This window comes from Theropithecus gelada, chromosome 6, assembly GCF_003255815.1.
Source record: "Theropithecus gelada isolate Dixy chromosome 6, Tgel_1.0, whole genome shotgun sequence".
NCBI lineage: Eukaryota > Metazoa > Chordata > Mammalia > Primates > Cercopithecidae > Theropithecus > Theropithecus gelada.
The window spans coordinates 138975534-138990271 of record NC_037673.1 but is presented as its reverse complement, the minus strand read 5'-3'; the positions used below and the strand labels follow the sequence as shown (position 1 = coordinate 138990271).

General features: G+C 46.1%; 1 protein-coding gene across 13 annotated transcripts in view; it reads left to right on the top strand.

The window, feature by feature from the left end:
- Positions 1-287: 287 nt before the first annotated feature.
- FGF1 (fibroblast growth factor 1) overlaps positions 288-14738 on the top strand; it is a 106924-nt gene continuing 92473 nt past the window's right edge. For 3 of the 13 annotated variants that reach the window (XM_025388101.1, XM_025388098.1, XM_025388090.1), the window contains exon 1: positions 288-733. The gene's annotated coding sequence lies outside the window, so the exon portion shown is untranslated. Of the gene's footprint in view, positions 734-6978; positions 7112-11466; positions 11923-11958; positions 12050-12305; positions 12511-14210; positions 14330-14738 lie in introns of those variants that run through there. The other 10 variants (XM_025388102.1, XM_025388094.1, XM_025388099.1 and 7 more) reach the window with 8 other exon arrangements.

Sequence of the window (14738 nt, the reverse complement as noted above, 5' to 3'; positions counted from 1 at the left end):
ACACCTGCATCAGACATAAAAGTAAGGACTTCCTTCATTACACTGATCCTCTGAGAAACCTCAAAGGGTAGCAGAATTGAAGAAAAATGTTAAGTTGGACACATTGCTTGGATGTACTGAAAGTAAGGCTCGGAGCAAAACCCGCTCCCATCTGCCTCATATTGAGAAAGGTAACAGGGACTAGTGCAGAGAGAGGAATGGAGAGAACTCGGATGAGATCATTGTCCTTTCACCTGGCAGCTGTCCAGCCCCCAAATAGCTTTTGTGTCCCGTCCAAAAATAAGATCACATGAGAGGGGGAGAAATAAATACACAGTGCTTGTCCTTGGCCTTTCTGTGGGCATACCAGTGTCAGCTGCACTTGTAGGGACCCAAGTGCCTCATGACCCACTCCGCTACCTTCCTCTCTAGGATCCCCAAGGCTGGGAGGCCAACCTACTAGCAGGGTAGGTATGGTGTGTGGTTTCACTCAGCTCTTCTCATGGGGTTCCTCTGAGCTCCATTCATACCAGAAAGGGAGCGGGAGAGAGAGGACAAGTGGATCCAACAGCCTTCGCTCCAGGGGAATCAGGGCATCGCCTCCTTTTCTGGGAGGACACTCCCTTCTGATGGTGAATGGGAACTCCCTTCCTCCTGCAGCAGCCTGCCTGCAGCCGTCCTGGTAGAACAGTGTGGACATTGCAGAAGCTGTCACTGCCCCAGAAAGAAAGCACCCCAGAGCCAAGGCAAAGAGGTGAGTGCATCTGTTTCTGCAAAGGGCTCAGATTGCTACAGACTTTCTGCTTGACTTCATGCTTGTGCTCAGCATGAACGTTCTCCCTCACCCACCCCTTCCTTTTCTCCTCCCTGATCTGGGTCTGTGGCAAGCTTGAGTCTATGTGATGAATGCTAGAGTGAAATATTCCTGTACTGCCTTCTCTCATTCAAAGTCAATTTACTCCCAGCAAGAACGGGGTAGGTCTAGTTCTCAGTGGGGAAGCAGGAAGTGGTTCCTACTAAGTGAATTATCTTTGCTGAGATCCAAGAAGACGTTTACCAGGAAATCATTAGACAAATCCCATTACAGTAGACTTAATGCTTCATTTTAAAAAGCACTGCATGAAATAGAAAATAAAAGGATGCCAGCTGATTCTTTGTTGTTGGCAAAAAGGAAAAAAACAAAAATGGGACATGCAGAGCCTCTTTTTCCCCAACACCTCCCTTTCCCATCTCTTCCTGATTTCTTAGAGCCCTGTAAAATATACTTAACAGATCCAGGAACTCCTTTCTCTGGTTGAAAACAAGAGGAATAAAATCAGGGGTTTGGGGGAAATTGCTCTGTACACAGACTTCAGAGACAAAGAGGAGAAACAGATTTTGCAGCCTCGGTCTCCCCTCTAATGCCTCCGCATATCACATGTACCGATATCCATTTAGGGATATGGATAGATGCCACTCTCACTTCCACACACAAACTGTTATCCTGGAGGCAATCTGCCCCTGGGCTATGGACTACAAATACCCATGCTAAGAAGCAACCAACAAAATTCTGGTAGGAACAAAGTAATTGCTTGAATAAGTCAGAATTCATTTAGTAACTATGGACTGAAACCCAGTTTGAAGAGACTTAGGCAAAAAGAGGATTTTTTTTTTTTAACTCATGTGTCTGAAAAAGCAAGGTTTTGGTATAGTAAGATCCAGGGGCCTAGATGATGGCATCGTGAATCTGTCTTTCCATTTCTTGGCTTTGCCTCCCCTGTGTCCTTATGTTTCCAGGAAGACCTGCCCATTGCGATGGCCAGAGGGCTGCAGCAGCTCCCAGCTGACATCCTACTAGCACAGCGCCGTACAAGAACAGGTGCTTCCCTTTCTAGTTCTAGCTAGAATCTCAGGGTCAATCTCATAGAACCAATGTGGGTATTGTGCCCATCCTTGCCGTGGGTGTGGAGTCATTCGCATCCCCAAAACTTCATGGACTGAAAGCAATGAAGGGGTGTTTCCCCAGAAATCATCAGAGTTCTCGTCGCAGGACAAAGGGGGCTAGATGCAGGGTGGCTGAAGTCAATGGTTGCCACTCTGTGTCGCTTTTTTTGCAATGGTCTAGATTGACTCAAAGCTTATCTGATAGCAGATCCTCCCTCTTACATGCCATAAAAATGTATTAGTGACAAAAGTTCTCATAGGAAGGATAATTATTAGTGGAACAAGTGACTAAAAGACTCCATGGCATGTTACTCCTAGAGATCCCTGAGAGTAGGAAAGATACAAGAAGGGTGGTCTGTGGCTTAGCCCCCAGACCATGCACCAGGTCCAGACCCACCTGAGCTCCCAAATTGCCCATGCTCACATGGGTCTCCCTTCCCTCTCACCCACCCTTGCCCCCAGTTCTGTCTCCCTCTCCTCTTCTGCTGTGAACTCATCTTGCCTTGTGAGGGCCCGCCTTGGTGCTGCCTCCCCTCTGAGGCCTTATCTGGCCCTTCCAGACTGTCCTGCTGTCCCCATTCTCTGAATTAGAACGGCATTGACTGTCAGGATTGCAGTTTACTGTTTACATGTTCCTTAAGAACTTCACGTATCTTAGTTTCTCTCACAGCTTGAATTCTCCATTCTTGGAGGAAAATTAAGTTTCATTCCCGAGCCCGCTAGTATGTGGTAGCTAATACATACTAGGTGCTTAAGTGCATCCAATTAATTGGCCAACAGAAAATGAGTCTTCCTAAATAGATTAGGGAGAATGGATGGATTACTTGGGGTCCTTAATTCTCCTCTTTTTCTTTCTTTTTTTTTTTTGAGACAGAGTCTTGCTCGGTCACCCAGCTTGGAGTACAATGGTGAGATCTTGGCTCAATGCAACCTCTGCCTCCCAGGTTCAAATGATTCTCCTGCCTCAGCCTCCTAAGTAGCTGGGATTACAGGCACCCACCACCACACCTAGCTAATTTTTGTATTTTTAGTAGAGACAGGATTTTGCCATATTGGCCAGGCTGGTCTCGAACTCCTGACCTCAGGTGATCCACCCCCACCTCGGCTTCCCAAAGTGCTGGGATTAAAGGCATAAGCCACCATGCCCAGCCTTGAGGTCCTTAATTCTGACTTTAGAAGTAATATAATAACCATAGGAAACACAGATGGTATGCTGGAGTTCCTACAGGCATCATCTCAGGTAATCCTCACAATGACCCTACGAGGCAAGTACTGCTATTATCCCATTTAACAGATGGGCAAACCGAGCCTCAAAGAAATGAGTTACTTGTCCTAAATTATACATGTAGTAAGTGGTGATGTGGGGGTTATAACCAAGGATGCCACCTTCTTGTTTTCTATTCCACTAATCATTTACAAACCTATCAGTAGAATTTCCTGCTGCCTGAGTTTAAAGAGCAAAGGGTACAGGTGATTGGTCAGAGAGCAGGAAGAAGTACATCTATTTTAGACCCCTCTTCTGCCACCTGGGTGCCCAGTACCTCTGCTGGGAAGTTCTTATTAGATTCTACCCAGGGGTGAGGGGTCACTCCCTGCCCCAGAGCCTACAGGAATGTCAGGGATTTCACAAAAAGAGGTGCCTCTGGGACTCTGCAGAGAGTAGGGTGTTTTTTAATTAAATGGGGGTAGGGTGGTCTTTGTGGGAAACGTTGGCTAGAGGGTAGGCTTTAGAATTTAAGCTTGCCCCTTGGGCTGCCAGTCAGTGCAGTATGGCCCTGCCCTTTCTCCTACCCCCCACCAGGGTGACCAAGCTGGGGCCCTCCCTCAGAGGGTGGCTAGCAGGATTTGGAAGGCAACCGCATTCTGATCTCAAAGAAAACCAAAATCTTGAGAATATAGTGGCTTGTACCATCTATGCCCCCATACCAAGCCACTGGACTCTTGGCTGATGCAGTCATCTTTGTGCTGGCAAAACTTTTGGTTGAGGTGTATCTTGTTTCTTTGATGCACACCGGCCTATTCATATAGCTTCGTATCTTGGAAAGAGCAGATCCTATTGATTTACGTCATTTCCTTTATCTTTACCATATCCTGGGGCAGTGTGAAAGAGCTGGTGTTCGCACCTTCCTTCCACTGATGGCACAACTGAGGCATAGTGAGAGTGAGTTGTGACCCTTACACAGAAGGTTCCAGGCCAGGATTGTAAGAGCTCTGAGGTCTTTAGAACCCAAATCTGCTTGGTTCTCCATGAGGTTATGATGGTGGGCAGGGTGGGAGGAATACATATATACAGACAGAAAGGCAGATAGACCGACAGACAGACAGACAGAGATAGATAGATAGATAGATAGATAGATAGATAGATAGATATAAATTCTTTGGGTAAATCTTTAAGAGAAAAAGAAAAAACACTGCTAGACCCAAGAGAAATGAACACATGTTTGCACAAAAACTCGCCCATGAATAACAACATTATAATAATAGCCAAACAGAAGAAACACCCCAAATGTTCATCAGCTGATGAATGCAGAAATAAAATGTGGTGTGTCCATGCAATGAAATATTACTCAGCAATAAAAAGGAAAGAAATTGGGCTGGGCGTGGTGGCTCATGCCTGTAATCCCAGCATTTTGGGAGGCCGAGGTGGGCAGATCACAAGGTCAGGAGATCGAGACCATCCTGGTTAACACGGTAAAACCCCGTCTCTGCTAAAAATACAAAAAATTAGCCGAGCGTGGTGGCAGGCGCCTGTAGTCCCAGCTACTGGGGAAGCTGAGGCAGGAGAATGGCGTGAACCCGGGAGGCAGAGCTTGCAGTGAGCCGAGATCGTGCCACTGCACTCCAGCCTGGGTGACAGAGCAAGATTCCGTCTCAAGAAACAAAAAAAAAAAAAAAAAGGAAAGAAATTTTGATATGTGCTCCAATACAGAAGAACCTTGAGGACATCACACTAAAGGAAAAAGGCTCATGTTTTATGATTCCATTGATATGAAACGGCCAGAATGGGAAAATCTATAGAGACAGAAAGTAGAGGAGTGGTTGCTTAGGCCTGGCAGGAGGGAGGAATGGGGGATGAACTGCTAATGGGTATGGGGTTTCTTTGGGGGGCTGACAAAAATATTCTAAAATTATAGTTGTGATGGCTGCACAACTTTGTGAATATACCAAAACCACTTAATTGTACACTTTAAATGGGTGAACTTCAGAGTATGTGAAGTATATCTCAATAAAGTCATTTAAAACCCCAAACCAGCCTGGCCAATGTAGTGAAACCCTGTCTCTACTAAAAATACAAAAATTAGCCGGGAGTGGTGGCGCACACCTGTAATCCCAGCTACTTGGGAGGCTGAGGCAGGAGAATCACTTGAACCTGGGAGGTGGAGGTTGCAGTGAGCCAAGATCACGCCACAGCACTCCAGCCTGGGCGACAGAGCAAGACTCTGTCTCACAAAATAAAAAATATAAATAAATAATTTAAAAAACCCGTACCACTACTATTGAAATAATTAACCCAGTGACAGGGCTTTGCCAAAGGATATGATCTCACCCTGTAAGCTCTGATAAGCTTGTCTTGTTCCATAGAGCCTGGCCATAGGTCACTCACACAATTCCACTGGGAAGAAGATAGATGGAAAAGATAGGATCAATTAATTTCTCCTCAGAGTCTAAACCAGGAGAGTTTTTTTCCTCTTTCCTGGACAGACATTTTAGATCTTTTGGAATCAATCTCACTACTTTATTTTCACTTCTGGGTTTTAAATCATGCTTCAAAAAGTGTTTCCCATTCTAAGATTATAAATCTTATTAACTAATGTTTTCCTCTAAGGCTTGTCTCTTTACACTTAAATCTCTGATTCATCAGGAATTTAAATAAGAAACTGGGGATCCAGATTGGGTTTGTTAGTTTGTTTGTTTTTGCCAAAAAGCCAGACAATTATTATACCAGAAGTTCTTAACTTGGGGTTAAAATGCGCTTGGGGCATCTTGTAACTTCCTGAAATTAAATGTAAAACTGTGTGTGTGTGTGTGTGTGGGTGTGTGTGTCCTAGGGAATACGGCTATAGATCTTGTCAAGATTTTCAAGAGGTTTTGTGACTCAGGAAAACCAGTGGGCTCTCTATATTTCATAACCTGCTTGGGGTTATGTTGCATACACTGCAATATACCAAGACCCAATCTAAACCAACAGGATAGCTGTTAAATCATTACAGGGGAGGCCTGAGAGATCACTCTGTTCTCTGTCACATGTCAAGTGAGAGTTGCACCATCTTTTGGTTTGATGTTCTGCTGAGGCAGAGAATGAGAAGTCTCTCACTGGTTCCTCTTGGGTCTATAAAGCTTTAGTTTGTTGTTGCTGCTGCTGTTCTTTTTGAGACAGGTTCTCTCTCTGTCATCCAGGCTGGAGTGCAGTAGTGTGATCTTAGCTCACTGCAACCTCCGCCTCCTGGGCTCAAGCGATCCTCCCACCTCAGCCTTCCATGTAGCTGCGACCACAGGCACACGTCACCACACCCAGCTAATTTTTGTGGGTTTTTTTGGTAAAGATGGGGTTTCACCATGTTGCCCAGGCCGGTCTTGAACTCCTGGACTCAAGCAATCTGCCTGCTTCGGCCTCCCAAAGTGCTGGGATTACAGCGTGAGCCACTGCACCTGGCCTAAGCTTTAGGTTTTTAATCATCAACTGACAAACCAATGGAGATGGTGCACCATTTTACCTGGCAAAACTTGGGGCCTTCCTGTCACGACGACTTTGAGGAGGCAAAAGGTTCACAGCCTGTAGTCCCATAAATATAAATAAATGATGAACCGAAAACAAAACTGCCATGACAAAGATGGTGGCAGAGCCTATGTGCAGGCTCATGCATTCACGTAATAAATATATATGCAACACCCACTGTATGCCAGGTATCGTCTAGACTGGTAGCTCTCAAAATGCAGTTCCTGGACCAGCAGCAGCAGCAGCAGCTAGAAACTTGTTAGAAATATAAACTCTATTTCGGTAGGCCCACCCCAGATCTACTGAATTAGAAACCCTGAGGTTGGGGCCCAGCATCTGTATTTTAACAAATCTGCCAGGTGATTCCAGTGCACACTCGAGCTTGAGGACCACTGGTCTCAGTACTGAGTATATAACAGTGAGAAGACAAAGCCCCTGCTCTCCTTATGGAATTTGTATTCCAGTGTATGTGGCAGGGGAGACAGAGGACAAGTAAGTAAATATTTTATTTATTTTTACTTTATTTTATTTTTTATTTTATTTATTTGAGACAGAGTCTCACTCTATCGCACAGGTTGGAGTGCAGTGGCACTATCCGGGCTCACTGCAACCTCCGCCTCCCGGGTTCAAGCAATTCTCCTGCCTCGGCCTCCTGAGTAGCTGGAGTTACAGATGCCAGCCACCATGCCCGGTTAATTTTTGTAATTTTTAGTAGAGACGGGCTTTCACCGTGTTGGCTAGGCTGGTCTCGAACTCCTGACCTCAGGTGATCCACCCGCGTCGGCCTCCCAAAGTGCTGAGATTACAGGCATGAGCCACCCCGCCTGGCCTAAGTAAACATTTTACGAATACAATAATTTTGAGAAAGTAGTAAGAATTATGAGGAAAAAGAAAGTGGGAGATGTGAAAGGCAGTGATAAGGGGCTGATTTAGAACAGGTGGTCAGGGTACAGGTGGCCTGAGCTGAGACAAGAATAACAGGAAAGAGTAAGCCAGGCAAATAACCTAGAGGCAGAAAATAAATGCATAATTCTGGGCAGAGGGAATGGGAAGTATGAAGATCCTGAGCTAGGACCAAGCCTGGCCCATAGGAGGAGCAGGTGACTGGAGCACAGTGAGCAATGAGTATGTTGGGGGTGAACTTGCAGAGGCAGGTGGTGGTAGTGAGCTTAGCTTTTGTTCCTAGTGCAAGGGAAAAGCCCTGGACAGTTCTGAACAAATAGGGACATGATCTGATTTACCTTTTAGCAGGATCCTTCTGAAATGAACTGTAGAGGGTTAGGGTAGAGCAGGGAGGCCAATTAGGAAGATACCTCAATAAATCAGGCAAGAAATTTGGTGCTTGGATGAACTAGACCAATGTGCAAACATCTATTATTAAGTGAAAAACAAACAAACAATTACACAGGACATTGTGCATAGTAATGTGTGTTTTTAGCATACACATATTCAGGGTACAAAGACAGTTTTTTTTTCCTGAAAGGATCCATACATTCAAAGTGAATAGTGGTTATCTATGGAGAAAAGAGGGCTAGTGAGGGTCATTTTATACCTTTGGGTGCAGTGTTATCATGTGCACAGAGTGTTCGTTTTTTGTAAAGGTAAAATATTTTAAAATTAAAAAGCCAGGATCGAGGAAAACACAGTAGAATAGGCAACAGGCAATCAATATCAGAGGAGAGGAAACCCAGCTCGCATGGGTAGGACGCTTCCCAAGCATCCTCCCCTGAAGCTGCTGAAGAGTCAGGCTAACCAGCGGGGCGCAAGCGCCTGTGATTGGATTTCAGTGGCATCAGAATGAGATACCTTCCTTCTTGAGGGCCATTGGACCCAGCTTCGGTCCTGCAGCTCTGGTGATGTTTGTGGCTGGCCAGTCTCCTTGAGCAACTAATACAATTTCCCATGAATGTCTGCTGCATTTCCCACTGCCCTCTGTCATCGTGGTGCTTGCTTCACCGTGAGACCAGGGCGCCCTTCATTTAACTGCCTGATTGGGCATAAACAGAGGAAATGTGTTGCTGGAGGGAGAGAGTGGCATGCAGCATCCAATTTCCCCCGTCAGCTGAATAAGATTTGTTGTGCCTGAACAAGGTCAAATGAGATTAGAAAGAAAATGCAATGTGTCTGGTGTGTGTTTCATATAACTGTATCGTTTGTGTAAACAGGATGAATGAAGGGGAAATTTTAAAGCAAATATTGAATGTCATTCTCAAGAATCAAGGACAAGACGCCAGGGCTTATGTTCTGCCTGGAGAGAGAGAAAACAAAAATGTATATATTGGGGGCATTTTGAACCCTGTTGATTCAATAATGCTCTGCTTCTTTCATGCTGGTACAGTTAAAATGTGATAGTTACATGTCTGATTGTCAGAGGCACTGAGCACAAAATAAGCAAAACCACGGAACCACCACATTCTACCTTTATCGCCCTTCTAAAGGAGAGGTGTAGAGTCACTTTCTGTAATAGCAGCTGCCTAAGTGCTCTGTATTGAGTCCATCTGTTAGGATGTGGAAGGAAAAATCTCACCTCTGGCAACAGCCACAACATTTTAGATGTGGATGACTCCGGGGCAAGCCCACATCTCTGTGGATAAACCTTCTAGGATTTTTTTGGTCCTCCAAACCTGTCATTTCCTTCCTTTCTCAGAGGACCCCTCTGCAGTACTGGCAGCCTCTCTTACAAAGTTTTATCAGGACAGAAATGGCTTTTAAAGTGGTGGAAGAGCTCTGGAGGAAGACATGATTTCTGTTACATGTTCTGCATACAATCTAGCATATTGTGGATGCTTAATAAGCAGCTTCGACGGCTATTATTTCCACTGACTATTTCCAGGCACAGAGCTGGAGGGCTATTCTGAGACCAGACTTTTTGACTAGGTCATCGCAAAGTCCCTTCCTACTCTAAATAACAGTGGGGCTGAAAAGCATTCACGTGGGCATGTCTCTGGACTGGGAAACATCTCAATGGATGTTAATTAAAAGGTAAATCTAGATACTAACAGAAGTTGAAATAAATGTAGAAATTGAAGGATATTAAAATGAAATTTCAAAAAATTTCAACATTGGGGGAATTATATTACAGTAAATACCTTAGCGAACTGAGGATTATTTCCCAGTATTTGGACAGTAATATTGCCAGACACCCACTATGCAGTAGATAAATTAGCATATGTCAGTAGCTAGGGATTATATTTGCCTAAAAGCTGTGTGTGTGTGTGTGTGTGTGTGTGTGTGTGTGTGTGTGTGTTTAAACAGGGTTTCATAACTGGACACAATGGAGAAATCAAACAAACTAAAATAACGACTTGCATTTGTATTTCCCGCGTTCAAGGTGCTCAAACACACTTGGACACATTTGATTGTCATGATAATCCTGTGAGTTTGCAGGGAAGATATGAGTAGGAAAGTCTTATTAATTTCCACTAGAAGGGAAGGAATCTGGAGCCCTTGGGCTGAATTGCCCAACAATGGCCAACCACACAGTGCAGGCAGGTTAACCTGGGGTTAACCTAAAGCAGGGAGACCTGGTTTTAGTCACAATAAGGACTTTAACTAAGGGTACCACCTGAATGAGTCTCTGAGTCTGCATCTCTGTCCTTAGGGTTTTTTGGGTATTTTCTAACTTTCAAGTCTTATCATTTCACGTAGTTAAAAAGGGTCAACATGCATACTACATCTAGCATAATGATTCTTTAATACTTGGAAATCCATTGTCCGAAATTTTTTTTTTAATGATTCAGAAGGTCCTCTGGAAGCTTGCAGATACTCAGGAAGATTATTATGTTTTAAAGCAAATTATCAGTATCCTTTGCATGTGTAGAAGTGGTAGTTCATGAGGGTTCCAGTTAAGAGGGTCTCAAGAAATCAACATTTTCTGTACATTCGAGTCCCTTTTGGGAGCTGCTGCTTATCCGTGATTGGAGTTCTCTGATGATTGAGCCTCTAGCTCTTAACAGGACACGAGCTCCTTCTCCAAGGCTCATCCCTTCAGAAGGCACATGAATGTCTTCCCATACCCCCATGCTCTGTGGGGAATATGGGGAACAGACTGCACTTCCATCCTCCCTACACCTAAGCAACACCCAGAGGAGGTAGAGGCTGGGGAGCATATTTCTAGTTCTGACAGGTCGATCTGTACCTCTCTACCTGAATCATCAGGTGGGCAGGCTTGTGTACATACATGGAAGCTCACACGTGCGCGCACACACACGCACACACACACACTCACTCACTCATGCCTCCTGGGCTCAAACGCCTGCATAAGCAGGAGCGACTCTTCAATTATTGGAAACTATTAATCATGTTTACATTTGGTTCAGAGACAGCTCTTGATCCATATCCTTTCAGTCCACCTTATTCCCCACCTTCTAGCCAAAGAATTATTTGTCCAGACAGCTCCCTCCCTTCCTTACCCTGTCCTGGCCAGAAATCTGAAGAGGATGTCCATGGCCCATTGAAGAATTTCCCACCCCTGAAGTTGAGCTCACCTGAGGATTCACCTCATCCAACGGGAACAGGCTTGAACAGTGGAGAGGGAGGACAGAGCTGCCCCCTCTGCAGCCCCTCCACAGTCCCAACCTGGATGGCTTTTGCCTCGATTGACTTTGCAAAATGCCATTTGTAGGACTTGGCTCTGGGGATGGCACAGACAGACACACACATGCACACATACACGTTGCCACACACAGACACCTACACCCCATGCAAGGATGCCAGATGACAGAACAGAAAAGGCCTCCCTTTCATCCAGCAGCCTTCTGATTCCAGAGGAGAGTCTCCGAGCCACGACCTGCTGTTTCCCTGGCGACTCAGGCCTCAAAATAAACAGGATTCTGCTCAGACGGGCCAGAAGTCCATTCGGCTCAGACATTTGCCCCAAGACAAACCACGTTAAAATAACACCCAGGGTAGCTGCTGCCACCGTCTTCTGTCTCTACCTCCCTCCTGGCTGGCCAATGGCTCTGTGTTCCTGGGCCTGCTGCTGGCTGTCCAGAGTAGGGGTTGCTTAGAGCTGTGTGCATCCCTGCGGGTGAGGTGGGGGTGGGCGGTTGTCTGAAGGCAGGTCCCCTCTGCTGATAAACAAGACCGGAGATAGACCTCGAGGCTGACATTCTTGGCTCTCCCAGCCTGCCCCCGCCCCCCCACCTCGATTTCCCACACAGCCCTAGGGACGGGTAGCCAGCTCTGTGGCATGGTATCTGGAGGCGGGCCAGCAACCTGATGTGCATGCCACGGCCCGTCCCTCTCCCCACTCAGAGCTGCAGTAGCCTGGAGGTTCAGAGAGCCGGCTTGGGGCTGCTGGGGCGGCGGCTGCAGCACAGTGACAGTGACAAACACAGAGCAGAAGACACCAAGTGGATTCTGCTTCCCCTGGGACAGCACTGAGCCAGTGTGGAGAGAGGTACAGCCCTTGGCCTACAAGCTCTTTAGGTAAGAATCGGGGCATCTGATCTGGGAAACAGAGAGCAGGTTGTAGCTGAGGTCGTGTGTGTGTGTGTGTGTGTGTGTTATGTGTGTGTGTGTATGTCCAAGTGCAAATGTAATGCTACTTGGAGAAGAAAGAAAATGTTTTAAAGCAGATAGCACTGGAACCAGGACTCCTGCAAGGGAATCTCAAGAAGCTCACCTTTGGCTGGGTTTAAACCGTGGTGCAGACTGCCCTGGGGGAAGGGCGTGCTGATGTCACAGACATGTAAAAATAGCACTTCTAGTTTAGAGACTGCAAAAATACGAATGCACCATGCCGCCGCATTATCTCCATTCCTCCAGTGCCCGCCTGACACTGGCCCTGAATCAGGGCTGGACAGGGCAGGCATTTCTCATTTACTAAAGTGCTGGATGCGGCCCCTGTGGTTCGGCAGAAGCAGAAAGCTGCGGTGAGTCTGGCCGTGGTGAGTGGCTAGCATTATCTTGCTGTGTCACACCAGCTCTCTCTTGGGAAGCCTGGATATTCAGCTGCCTTGGAAAAGCTGTCCACATGGTGGGCAGCTTAGATTTTATTAACCTTTTGATATAAAAGTCAGGCTGAAGTTTAGGATTATCTGGGCATGTCAGCTCAGGGTTCTGGTAGGGTGGTATTCCCATGGCCCCATGGTCACTTGGATTACTTTTTTCCTTCCCTTCTGATCTTGGAATATCACATCCTCGTTTCAGTACCCCTCTGATGGGCACCAGGAGAGAAGGAGTCAGAATGGACAGATTCTCTGGCACATACACTATCCACACCCACATCACAATTACATGCCAAAGGTATGCAAGGCTGCTGCAGAGGAGCACTTCAGAAATTCAGCCTTCCAGATACTGGGATGGAAATTTCAGGCATTTAGTCAAGTACCCACTTTTCAGAGACCCAAGGGAGACCCCTCTCAGGCCCAAGGGCTCATTCTGCCTCAGCAGAATTCCAACACTCCATGATTCTCTAGCTATGTTACATCCACCCACGCCACCGCCACCCCCATTTGCCTCCCTCCTTGCTGCACTGGTGACCGGTACTTTTCCTTTCATTCTCTACAGGGATGCGATTGTTTACAAGTTAGCTCCCCGACCCAGTGGGAGGATGCGAGCATCCCGGCTGAGGGCGAGCCAGGCTGCCCCTCCGCCAGCTCTGTGTAACTATGAGCCAGCAGCAGTGGCATCAGGGCTGAAAGAAGTGGGCCTTGCTTTGGGAAGTGGTGTCTAGTGAAGGGTGGCCAGCAGTTTACCGGAGCTGTTTGTCAGTGTGGGTGACTGAGGATTTTGGTGGAGACTCTGATTCACAGTCACAAATTCACTTTTCCTTTGTTTTCTTTGTGTTGGTCTTTGAGGGCTTCCGAGGAAAGTCCCCTCTTGAGATGTAGATCTGAAGGCAAGATCACCAATTTGCTGTTGGCAGAGGGACTCAGAGAGATTTTCTTCTGTTGCCCCTGCCTTTGGTAGTGTGAATAAATAGGTTTGCAAATGAAGTATGTAATCCAAAGCAAAGTTAGTATGCAAAACGTTAAGAGAAAATACAATGAGTTTCTTTTAAACTCTCTCTCAAATCTGCTGTTTACATATGACTTGACTGGTTCTGCAAAGGATCAAGGAAGCCATATCTGGTTAAGTGGTTTGACTTCACAGGTGAGTAGCACCAGCCATGATAACATATTCAGTGGAAATGGTGGGCGGACATCCATATGCTGTATCTACATCCAAGGGACATCTCATCCCGGGACAGTGCAGCTGCTCACTTCAGTGACATGCATTCTGTGGACTGCACATAAACTATTAAGGATCTTGGGACTGCTGTTACAGGAAAGCGATCCAGACCCCAAGAGAGGGTTCTTGGATCTCAAGCGAGAAAGAAGTCAGGGCGAGTCCGCAGTGCAAAGCAAAAGCACTTACTTTCTTTTTATTAGGAAAGTAAAGTGGTGAAAGCACAGCTACTCCATTGACAGAGTAGGGTGTTCCCGAAAGCAAGAGGAGGAACACGTCCATCCTAGGTACCATGCTCGTATATATAGGATTTTAAAAAGATCATAGGGAGATGTGCTCTGCTACAAGGGTTTGTGATAAAGGATTAATTTTCTTTTTCTTTTCTTTCTTTCTTTTTTTTCTTTTTTTTTTGAGATAGAGTTTCGGTCTTGTTGGCCAGGCTGGAGTGCAATGTCACAATCTCAGCTCACTGCAACCTCCGCCTCCCAGGTTCAAGCGATTCTCCTGCCTCAGCCTCCCGAGTAGCTGAGATTACACGCATGAGGCACCATGCCTGGCTAATTTTGTATTTTTATTAAAGACGGGGTTTCTCCGTGTTGCTCAGGCTGGTCTCCAACTCCTGACATCAGGTGATCCAACCGGCCTCCCAAAGTGCTGGGATTACAGGCGTGAGCCACTGCACCTGGCCTAATTTTCTTAATTACTATATTTTGCAAGAATCCATATTATTATCTTTAAAGCAAAATTAGGAATGCCTTTGTTCTCAAAATATCGGGCTATCTGGACACCCCCAAGTCTGGGTCTGTGTGGTAAACATTATCAATCTATTTCCTTAACTGTAAACGTCTGGAGTCTAGGAATGCCTAACTTTCTGGGAATGCAGCCCAGCAGGTCCCAGCCTCATTTTCCTAGCCCTCACTCAAGATGGAGTTGCTCTGGTTCGAAC